We start from the raw sequence: 12,024 nt of genomic DNA, 5'->3' as shown, positions 1-12,024 counted from the left end.
AAATGTCATCTTCTGAGAGAGGGCTTCCTTTACCCCATTTAAAATTGCAACCAGCATCCTTTATTACCCTTTCTAGTTTTATTTTTCTTTAATGCCTTTCATCTTAATTTACTATTAAATTACACTTATCTCTCTTCCCTCTACTAAAATGTTACCTCTGTAACAGCAGAGATTTTGTCCATTTTGTTCACTGATGCTTAAAATAATGCCTGGCACATGGCAGACATTCAATATTTGTTGAATGCATGAAGGAAACTGTGCTGGCAAGGTAGCAGCACCCTTGTACTACAACCTGTAGTAACCAAGTATTTACCACAAGGCAAACAGGCTGCAATAGGCTCTTTTAAAAGAAACTGAATTTGCTGTTTGAGAAAAGATCTAGGTTTGCCAGCAGGGCCCACTACATATGTTATACAGTTTGTGCACTGAACAAAGATGCTTAGCCTCACACTCTAAGCTGTGGGGTATCTTTTCTAATTCATTTCACTCAGAGAGAGGTTCATTTAGCAATTTGCCTAAGTTGGCATACCAAACATAGTAATTTTATAATTAAAGTTGTAGTCAATTTTACGTTCTCAAACCGACCTAGGTTCCATACTGCGTATCTTAAAGAATTAGGCAGTTACTACCTGCACAAGGCAACCCAATACCTTTTTTTGCAAAATGGGGAACCCACTCAAATTTTCCCATTGGTTTCCACATTCATGGGCTTTCATTCACTTTTCTTCTCCAAAAGACTAACAAAATAAGCTCTATGTATGCAAGATCCACATTTATGAACCTTCTTTTTATTTCTTCTTCTTTGACCTTAAACCTCATAATTCAACATGCATGAATTTGTGCTTCACCTCCCTGTTCCCAGCCCCTTTAAGAAATCTCTTCTCCTAAGGCAAATCTCCAACTTAGTTTCCAATACTTGTAAATGAATGTTTCTCCCTGATTTCTTCCATTGTATGGTCAATCTCTAAATTAAATCTCTCCTGTTCTTCTGAAACTTTGTATAACACTTTTTATACAAATAACTGGCTTTATCATTTGGTTTTATTTAATAATATTTATATAGTGCTTTATGTGCCAAGCACTGTTCTAAGCACGTTTATAAACTTCAACTCTTTTATCCTCATAACAAACCTAGGCAATAGGTATTATCACCATATCACAGACAAGCATGGGGAGGTTAAAGTAAATTGCTTAAAGTCATACAGCTAGTACTAGTAAGTGATGGAACTAATAGTCAACCTTAGCAGTCTGGCTGGAGTCCATGCCCTAGGTCAGTAATTCTCAAAGCTTATCTGTGGACCCCCTGGGGATCCAACCCCTGAGATCCTCTCAGAGGCCCAGGAGGTCAAAACTATTTTCATAAAAGCAAGAACTTGTTATTTGCCTTTTCACTGTGTCGACTGGCAGCATAAAAGCAATGGAAGGTAAAACAAGCTGGAGCCTTGGCTTCATGCACCAAACTGTACTAGCAGTCAGCAGCCACTGTATTCTTCATCACCATACTCTTACCTTCTTCCCCCCCAAAAAGCACCACTTAACGAATATTCCTGATTAAACAATAAAAGTACTAATTTTATTAAATCTTGAAACTAATTATACTTCACTGTATTCTTCCTCTTTGACCTATTCTGGGATACAGGTACTGCACAGTAAAGTCTTCCTCATTCTAGTTTCCTACCCACATACCCCAAATTGAAGTCTACCCTTAGACAGAATCTGGGCATACAGCTCTTAGTTTCTCATTTCAGGGAAAGGCCTACTAAGGACACATACCCCACAAACTCAGAGTTATGGGAGCTATTTATAGTAATCAACATCGAATTTCAATATGAATTGAAATATGAACAATGAACAAATAATATAGTCTGTAAAGACTAATATAAAAGAGAAAAACCAAATTAAATACACAAAATGATTATTTAGTTTTTTCAGGGTTGTATCCCCAACACTGTAGATTACGAGTTGGTAAACTTTTTCTCTAAAGGGCCTGATAAGTAAATAATTTAGGCTTTGTGTGCCATATAGTCTGTGGTAACTACTCATCTCCACTTTGGTAGTGAGAAAGAAGCCACAAATACTGCATTGGCCAAAAAGTTCGTTCGGGTTTTTCCATAACATCTTACAGTCATAAATCCAAGACTCCTTCTTTACCCACAGCTCACAAAGGGCAGGTACATAAAAGGTGTCCTTTGTCTCACAGACAGTGATCACCTGTTAGGAGATCTCTTAATCTTACTTCCTACTGAGATGATTTCTTGATTACAAGTGTGAGGGAAAGGTTTCTAACATCCTCCTACCAAAGTTTATAAAAGGATGCATTGATTAGTAAGTGCTTATACCTACTATTTATAATTATGGGGAAGGATAAAGCAAGTACGGTATCTTATCAGGCGAGAGAATCTTGTGTGTCTGGAATACAGGATGGACTAATCCTAGAAACAGTAAGGCCATATAGTGAAGGCTTTGTATCCACGCTAAGGTGTCTGAATTTAAACCTATAAGCAATGGAGAATCCCATCACCCTATAATGGGAAGGAGGGTTTAACAAGTGCTGTTCACTAAACACATCACTATGATTTTTTATGTACTTCATGGTGCGCTGAAAAGGATTTAAGGTGACTTTAAAAATGCATGCTATACGACAACATTAGACAGAAGCAAAAATGGTCAATCCAAGACAACGTGGTAGAAAAAATGAGGAGTCAGGTATATTGTTAAAACAAAACGCATGCCCATAGGGCTTTTTTGCTAATTAGAAGCCATTCAGCTGACTCTACTCTTCCTAGTAGCCAATGCAAAGGATATGACTAGTTAAGAGGTACAATATTCAAAAGAAAAATGAAATCAATTACTCAGAAATACAATTAACCTTGACTCAGATAACATAAGAGTGAGTGTTTCATATATAGTTTATAAGGAGAACACAATGTGATATGTGGTATGGTCAACAATATCTGTAAAGTAAAATACAAGTTTCTGGGGTTGTTTATTAGTACCACCTTTCAAGATAAACCAATATCATGGCCAACTTCAGTTAACAGCCAGTCTACAAGCAGCCAGAGTCAAAAATAAAATCTCAAAACATCTAAGGGCGTGCATGGGCTTATGCATGCTTATCCATTCAGGCAATCATTCATTAAATTAATTTCTCTTAAGTGTGCTTCTACTTCTTATAACTAGGCATTCTGTCAATGATTGCTGAGGCAGAGGGCACAGGTGAAGAGAAAACTGAGATGGTAGATTGGGTTGAACATTTCTGCTTCAAGCAGAACAGTTCCTTTTTAGTATTTTTAAATATCAGGTTTCTGTAAAAGATCTCATTTGAACAAAGGGTTCAAATGGCTAAAACAAATACGGAAAAACTATTCTAAGCTCCTGATTAAAAACATACAATGCTCAACAGTAAGCCAATCTAAGGTTAACAGAATATCATGAACAGTTTAGGGCATAACTACCAGCCCAGTTAGGCAGCCACTCCACCTCTGAAATAAATGCTCTGAGTGGGGTATCCATAGGTCATCATTTAATCTTAAGTTCTCCAAACCTTCTCCCTAAATTAAAAAATCAGATCAGAAAAGTACATACTTCGATATACATTAGTAAGTACTCACTGAAAACATTAGGTGTCATGTACTAGGCCCTGTGCTAAGCACTTTAGATGAACTGTCTCATTTAGTTTCACCATATCTATATGAGGAAGGTAGTATTATCAGCCCCCTCCCTGCTTCCTAATCAGTTAAACAAATTGCAGTTAGACTTGCCAACTATGACTCCTTGTTAACATTCCCTTTTAATACAACCTGTACTACCTACACGTCTTAACTCTTGTTGCTCCATTGGTACCATGGGATAATATCTCCAGAAAAGTTAAGCAGACATGGGTGAAAACCTGACCCAATGAACCAATCTGAAAAGGTTGGGGTGGAGAAGAGGAAGAACACCAAACACATAGAAAGGTACCAAAGCTGTAAACTTCTTGCCAATTCCACAAGATTTTTCACATATCTTTTAAAATAATCTCCCCCTTTCCCTTTTTCAGTTAGAATGGGTATCTGTTCAGATGTGTTCTGGCCCCTGATTAGATTCCAGTAAACAGCAAGTTCTCACAGAACATAAAGCCATGTTTCTACTTCTTGCTACAACCTCCCCCCACAACACCTACCATGTTTCTAAACACACAGTAAGAGTGATGGTCAGTGCTGAAACCCAGACTACTTTTTTTAGGCTTTAGTAGGATCATCCCCAACACAGGAGATTCTCTTACAATAAAACCACTGATACCTAATCCTTCCTGAAAGACTTAATAATGCACCATCTATAACACTACCAGTGCTTCTAGATTAAAAAGCACTCTATCAGCAACTAAATGTAAAAAAATGGCTCACTTTAATCCAAGAAGCAGTCACTACTGACAGAACTCAAAACCTGCAACACCACTTAATTCACCCATCCATGCCTTTATTTTAAAATAACATTATAATGACTTTGCTGAATTTGCTAAAAATCACTTTACCTAAAACCCAGAGAAAATATACCTAACTTTCACCAACATTCTTTAAGACATAGTTTTGCTTCCTTTCCTCCTCTTTTGTGGAGTTACATCTGATGCAAGACCAATCTTTCATGTTCCAGACAAATACAGCTGTGTGTCATCAAGAAATGTCATGTTTAGGGACTTCCCTGGTGGCGCAGCGGTTAAGAATCCGCCTGCCAATGCATGGGGCATGGGACATGGGTTCGATCCCTGGTCCGGGAAGATCCCACATGCCGTAGAGCAACTAAGTCCATGCACCACAACTACTGAGCCTGCATGCCACCACTACTGAGCCTGTGTGCCTACAGCCCGTGCTCCACAACAAGAGAAGCCACCGCAGTGAGAAGCCCATGCACTACAACAAAGACCCAACACAGCCAAATAAATAAATTTTTAAAAAATTATTAAGTATAATTTAAGTTATTAAATTATTTCCAAGAGCAATTTTCTATACTAATATCTAACATCATATTCCCCAAATACATTTTCATGACTGTTTGGTTAAAGTATTAATTTTAAAAGGCTGAAATCAACTGCAAAATAGAGATCTAAAGAATTATATTCTTTTGCTTCACAGTAATGGAATAATGATGAAAAAAGATGTATGGTTATTAAGTGATATTCTCAAAAATATTTTATAAATAAAAATCTACCACCCACTCCACCCTCAACATCGCACCCACCAGAAAAAAAATAGACCCTAAAAAATATCTCATCACACTGATGTGTTATCTTTAAGCACTTTAGATTTTAAAAATTTTAAATTATGCCTAATTACATAGGGTTACAGGCTTAAGTCTACTCACACAGTTGAGGTTGATGAGCAAACAGCTGTCCTGTATCTTGAGACAGACATTAGCTTCCTGCCTTCCCTATCCTCATAAGCAGCTAAACTTTGAGTTTTATGCAAGAAAACATTTTAAAGCCTTCAGTGTTTTACTGCAGCAGACTTCAGATTCATTCCTGTAACACATTTAACATGAAACAGAGTTGAGACAGTTCAAACTGACTATGTACATTTTAATTGTCTAAACTTTTAAGGAGTGCTTTCACTATTATAACTATATAAAAAGGGTTGCTATGTAAAATTAAGAAAAACATTTCATTTGGTATCTGACACTAATGTATAATTTAACAATATGTAACTTTAACATACAGATTTTTCTTCACCTGGCCACAGGCTAGGTAAGGAAGAATTACTTTTTATAATCATTTGTGCCCAAAGTAAGCAAAACTAGGTATTTTTTCTTTTTTCCTAAAGTTAAGCTAATTTCTTTAGCATAAAGAGCCACCAATTAAAGAACAACTTTTACAAGGAGATAGCGGGGTGCCCTCAGTGTCCCAAGAATATCCTTTGGGACCCTCCTGACTGGGGAGAAAGAGACTCTTGGTCCCATTGTAACAGAAAGAGGAGCCATATTTCTAACATTTACAATGAAGGGTTACACCACATTTCTCCACAGATTAAAATTTCTGTAGTATCATTATTGCGACAGGTTACTCAAGTGTTATAGAAAGCTTGTCTGGAAAATAAAACTGCGTTCAATCAATATGTCCTAAAATAGCTAGATAACAATTTTTCCCCCATAAAGGTACATTATTAACCCCAATTTCTATAGTAAATTTTAGGAAAAGTTTTAGGATTTTACAGAGTAAATTTACTATTTATATTAACAACATGGTTTTAAAACACCATGAGAAATAGACAGCATCCAAACACTCAAAATTCACTGGCTAATTTTTAAAGTTTTACTTAATGCTGAAAATTGACTGTATATTTGCTATGTCATAAAAGATGACTAAAGGTTTTAGGATTCATTCAAAATAACTCAAATGTTTCTTTATAATCTACTTATACTGTACATATAAATAATTTAAAAAATAACTCAGAGCTTTATAAAAGTTGTAACTGATAGAATAATTTTCACTTAAGTTAAAATATTTGTTCAACAGGCTAACTGTGCTTCAGTATAACTTATTAAAACTTTCTGATTTTCACCACAGGTTTAAATGAGTCTACAGTAAACTACAACGCTAAAAAATAAATTGCACCAATCATGGGCTGTAAAAACAGAAACATCCTTTCTATAAAATAATAATTAACATTTAATGAGTGATTACGGTGCAAGAGACACCATCCCCAGAATTTTACATGCACACTTAATCCTCATTCTACCCTAAAAGGCAGGTGAAATTATTACCAACTCTTTTCAGGTTGTGGAACTGAAGTTTAAAGATATTACGAACTTGCTGATGATTACACAGCTAATAAGTGGCAGAGAAAGGACTTGAATCCAGGTTTATTTGTCTCAAAAGCCTGGTGTTCTTACGTATCAAGCTAGATTATAAGCAAGAGCAATCTACTGCACCGATCAAACTATATCTGAAATTGGTATAAACCATATCTGGAATTGGTATCTGGATTTGGTACTCTATGTTAAGTATGATATTGATAAATGAGTGTTATCAGGAAACCAACAGGATGGTTATAAATTCAGGAAAGCTACCTCTCACAAGAAACTGTTAGAAACGGGAGTACATAACCTAGAGAAAACACAAAAAGGGAATGCATTATGAAGGGCTGTTAAAGAGAAGCAAAGAGCAGTCTTATCTCACAAGTGGCACAAGAGTACAGAATTTGAAACAATGTGTCAAAGTCTCAGGAGACAAATTCCAGTTCAACACAAAATACTTCCTAAAGCTAAAGAATCCAACAGTTAGAACAGCCTCCCTCCTATATTACTGGGTTTGTGCAAGTAAATATTTGAACTTCAACTGTCATACTAATAATGGATTCAGGCAAAATTACCATTTGTTAAAATTCTTTGTGGATGAAAGTTTGATGAGGAAGAGCATATATTAACTCCCAAAGTATCGCCCCACAAATTACTTATTGGAGAAGGGAAAATAATAACGTTTAAGTGGAAGAACTCGGCAGATACTACATTAATCAAAAGATCAAAGTTGGTATCACTGAAAACAGGACAAATGGACATATGCCTCCTGATGTGATGCCCTGAGAAGCACACAGCAGTAATGTAGAATTCCTGCCCAAGCTACTATATTTCCTAAATTTCATCACAAGGACACATGAGACAAACCCAAATTGAGGGATATTCTATAAATAAATGGTCTGTCACTCTTCAAAAGTGTCAATGTCATAAAAGACAAAGAAAGGTTAAGGAAATGGTTCTGATTAAAGGAAAATAGAGACATGACAACTAAACACAATGAATGATTGTGGGTTGGATCCTAGACTGAGAAAAAAATTATTAAAGAACATTATTGAGGAAACTAGAGAAATCTGAATGTGGGCTGTGTATTAGAGAATTGTATTATATCAGTGTTAAATTTCCTTGATATGATAACTGGAATGTCCTTGAAAATATAAGAATGCTGTTTTTAGAAAATATATGTCCAAGTACTATATGGTAAAGGGACAGGATGCATGCAACTTATTCTCAGTTCGGAAAAAAAAATAATATAACAGAATGATAGCACAAATGTAGCAAAATGTTAACAATGAGTGAATCTTGCCAGGGGGTATATGGGAATTATTTGTATTATTAATGCAACTTCCTATAAATTTGAGATTATTTCAAAATAAAACCTAAGAAAAATAAATATTTGGACCTGATATTCTAAGGATTTCAACCAAATACCTAACAATAACAAGCGAACCATTATTTCCTATCTCATCTCCATACACTCAAACTCTAATTCAACAGCAATCTAAACTGATTTGTGGTTATCCATTTTAATCAACTGTAAGAAATAGTGCTCTCATTGAAAACATCAGATGTGAATGCTTATGAGTCAAGTGAATGTCTGCCTCCTCTCAACCTTCTTATTCTATTGCAGTTAAAGAGACAAACTTCTCCAATAAAGCAGGGTTATTCCTCAACTGGATATGCAGTAGCAGGTGTGTCCTTGTTAAAAACTCCAAATTAAATTAATTTCTAGTTATGCCAGGTAGCAAAGCAATACCAAAGCAAGAGTTAATGAGTGATCAATAACATACAAGGGAAATACTAAAACAAACGTCCCACCCAAACAAACTCTGTTATGCCAATAAGAAGCTAACAAAGCACACACTGACCTACAGAGCACCTGGAAAAGACAAGATAACAGAATGTTAATCACTGAGAGGCCAAAACACAAATATTTCTGTGGCATAAAACCACAAAATAAATTAAAGGAGAGGGAGGAAAGAGGTGGAAAAAAGAGAGAGAAAATGAATAAAATAAAATGCAAGAAAGGAGAAAATCTTCACTATTACCTCACTAATTTCATGTTCTCCTTCCTCTCCAATGGCTTAACCTATTTTCCCTCATTTTAACTTATTTTGGATTGTCTTTTACCTACTATAAAAGTCAGTCTTTGTAAGACTGCGACAGTTGGTTAAGAGCATAGCTTTGACTATATTGTAATTATTTGCATCCTATGCCCATACTTCATTTTTGTTTTACTTGTCAGTAGGCCCAGAACAGCAGTCTCTCTAGTAAGAAATCTCACAAACAATCCACCTCGGAAAGCAGCAGAACAACTCGTCACTTAGCTCACAGTCTAACAGAGACAGAGGCAGCAATTGGAGGGGTAGATAGCCAGCAAAACTGAAGAGTCAGGACAAAGTTGACCTGGGACGAAGGGCTGAATTTAGTCTCCTATACTAATCTGGATATACCCTCTTATCAGGTATGAGCAACGTTAACTGGTACAATATTTACTGGTACACTTTAGCTAATTCCAGGTCTGGAACAGTGTTACTGAGCCATGTGGCCTTCTTTCAGGCAGGCTCTGTATCACATTAATCTTTGTAACTCAGCAGCACCAAACATTACCTTGTTTGTTTAAAAAAGGCATTTTAATTTTAATAAGTACTTGTAGAATGCCCAACTGCAAAACAGGCAAAATTATTTTATCCCACTCCCTGCCTTCTCTCCCTTTTTCTCAGGTAGCATGTGTCAAATACTCTACCCAATCTACCTGCTAACTCTCCAAATTTTTCCTCTGACCTCAATTCAAACTCCATTTCCCTAAATGCTGCAGTAAATGCTGTTATAATAAAAGGATTAGAATAACCCACACTGTGACTGAAATCTGACCAACTCAAAATTTAATCCAATTTTAAACCTAAAATCCCTAACTTAAGAAATATGGGATGTGTATATGGGCATTTGTATGTATACATATGAATATATTTGGGAGGGCAGGGAGCAAGTTTTCAGGTATCACCTGCTTCTAAATCAATTCTTAACTACACTGCCGAAAAGATTATAACATATATACATGAGTCAGCAAATACAGCTTACTTCACAGGTTTCATTAAGTCAGATCAACATGGTCTGCATCTGAATTTCCAGCAAACCCCTAATATATGACATGACAAATTATGAACCTTTCTTTATCTGTAGCTTCTTCTGTATTTCCCTTAACCCATCTGTACTATACAGGTCCCTATTCTGAAGAGAAAGGGGGTGCTATAGAAAGAAATGAAAAAAGACTCCAAAACAATAAAGTTTAATATGAGGTGGAAATACTAGGGGGTAGGGGACAGGAAGTGTATAAAATAGCCATGGTTCAACTAGCCCATTCAAAATTTAGCATATTCTTAACACAACATTGTAATTCAACTATACTTAAAAAAAAAAAAAAGCTCTTTGAGAACAACTGTGCTGAAAAGGAATTAGCATATTCTTATAAATTTGAGTTTTAAATAAGGAATGCCATTTTATAAGATGTTTTAGTTAAAGGAAAAGGTAATAGCCTTTTTTGGGGGGGAGGGAGATAAAGAATAAAACAAAAGTATAAGAATAGGAGTAACAGCTGGCAATTCAACTCTTTCCCTGAGATAAATTTTGACCTTCTGGTTTAATATAAATTTTTCTATCTCCTCCATCAAAACCAAGAAACAAGGCCTTACATTTAAACTACAGCAAAGCTCCCATTTACAGGTATTTACACACATGTCCCTGAAAAGACTTGTACTCAACTGTTCATAGTGGCCTTATTTATAGTAGCCAAGAACTGGAAACAATCCAAATATCCATCAAATGTGAATGGATAAACAAATTGCAGTATATCCACACAATGGAATACTATTCAGTAATAAAAAGAAATAAACTACTTATGAACATAACAACATGAGTGAATCTCCAAATTATTATGCTAAGTGAAAAAAGACAAATACGACTATATAACGTATGACTCAATTTATATGAATTGCTACAAAAAGCAACTATGACAGAAAGTAGATCCAGGGACCAGGGGTAGGAGACAAGATTAATTCCAAAGTGTGACAGAAATGCTCCACATCACGATCAAAGTGATGGTTATACAACTATTTTCAACTGTCATACTAAAACTGCACATTTTAAATGCGTAAATTTTATTGTATGCAGATTTATCTCAATAAAACTACTTTTTAAAAATAATAAAAAAGGACAGTGGAGTAGAGAAAGCCATTCTGGTTCAAAATATTACTCAGATTTATACCTATGCTAGGTAAAGGATAAATATTACAAATATGAGTTACACCAAGATGAGCCACATAACTAATGAGTTCAAGTTTCTGCAAGTATCAGTTTTCCACTAAGTAATTATTTTATTTTTTACATTTTAAAATAATTTTCTAAAAAATTATCCTCATTTAGATATAAGCAGAAAAACAAACTTTTCCCTTTCTTACCTTCTCTCCATATCAACTTCTTATATCATTTCAAAAACCTGGAAATGATTTGGTACCTTAAACAAGATCAACTCGGACTGCTTTTTAAAATAACACGTTACTGGGGCTTCCCTGGTGGAGCAGTGGTTAAGAATCCGCCTGCCAGTGCAGAGGACACAGGTTCGAGCCCTGGTCCGGGAAGATCCCACATGCCGCAGAGCAACCAAGCCCGTGCGCCACAACTACTGAGCCTGCGCTCTAGACCCTGCGAGCCACAACTACTGAAGCCCGCGCGCCTAGAGCCCATGCTCCGCAACAACAGAAGCCACCACAATGAGAAGCCTGCACACCGCAACAAAGAGTAGCCCCCGCTCGCCGCAACTAGAGAAACCCTGCACGCAGCAACAAAGATCCAATGCAGCCAAAAATAAATAAATAAATAAATTTATTTTTAAAAATAAAAGGCAGCATAGCTTATTCCTTTCATCAAGAATCACTTCTGAATGTTTCCTAATTCTTCATAAAATACAGAAAAGCAGTTTCCCCTCACTTCTTTGTCCAATTACTAGTTATGCTACAAACTAATTCGTGTTCCTGAACAGTTTATCAGATAAGAACTTTCATTAAAAACAAAAATCCTTCTCCTGAAAAGTTTAGTAACCAGTAATCAAATATAAAACCTAAAGATTACCTTATAATAAGCTGGGTAATTTGAGGCCAAGAGATTTCTTCAGAGACCTTAAAAGAATCTTAAAGTATTAAAAAAAAAACCCTGTAATTTATTCGAAACATTTTTACTCATTTACTACAAAGTTGAAATGCT

General features: G+C 35.8%; 1 protein-coding gene across 4 annotated transcripts in view; it reads right to left on the bottom strand.

Annotated features, from left to right (window-relative positions):
- ZFAND6 (zinc finger AN1-type containing 6) overlaps positions 1 to 12,024 on the bottom strand; it is a 75,326-nt gene that overhangs the window by 28,811 nt on the left and 34,491 nt on the right. The window contains exon 2 of one of the 4 annotated variants that reach the window (XM_059912314.1): positions 5,341 to 5,497. The exons of the other annotated variants lie outside the window; for them this stretch is intronic. The gene's annotated coding sequence lies outside the window, so the exon portion shown is untranslated. The remainder of the gene's footprint in view (positions 1 to 5,340; positions 5,498 to 12,024) is intronic. 4 annotated transcript variants of the gene reach the window in all.

Source organism: Balaenoptera ricei, chromosome 2 (assembly GCF_028023285.1).
Source record: "Balaenoptera ricei isolate mBalRic1 chromosome 2, mBalRic1.hap2, whole genome shotgun sequence".
Lineage (NCBI taxonomy): Eukaryota > Metazoa > Chordata > Mammalia > Artiodactyla > Balaenopteridae > Balaenoptera > Balaenoptera ricei.
Note: the sequence above shows the minus strand (reverse complement) of the source record. Positions and strands in the feature narration are given on the sequence as shown.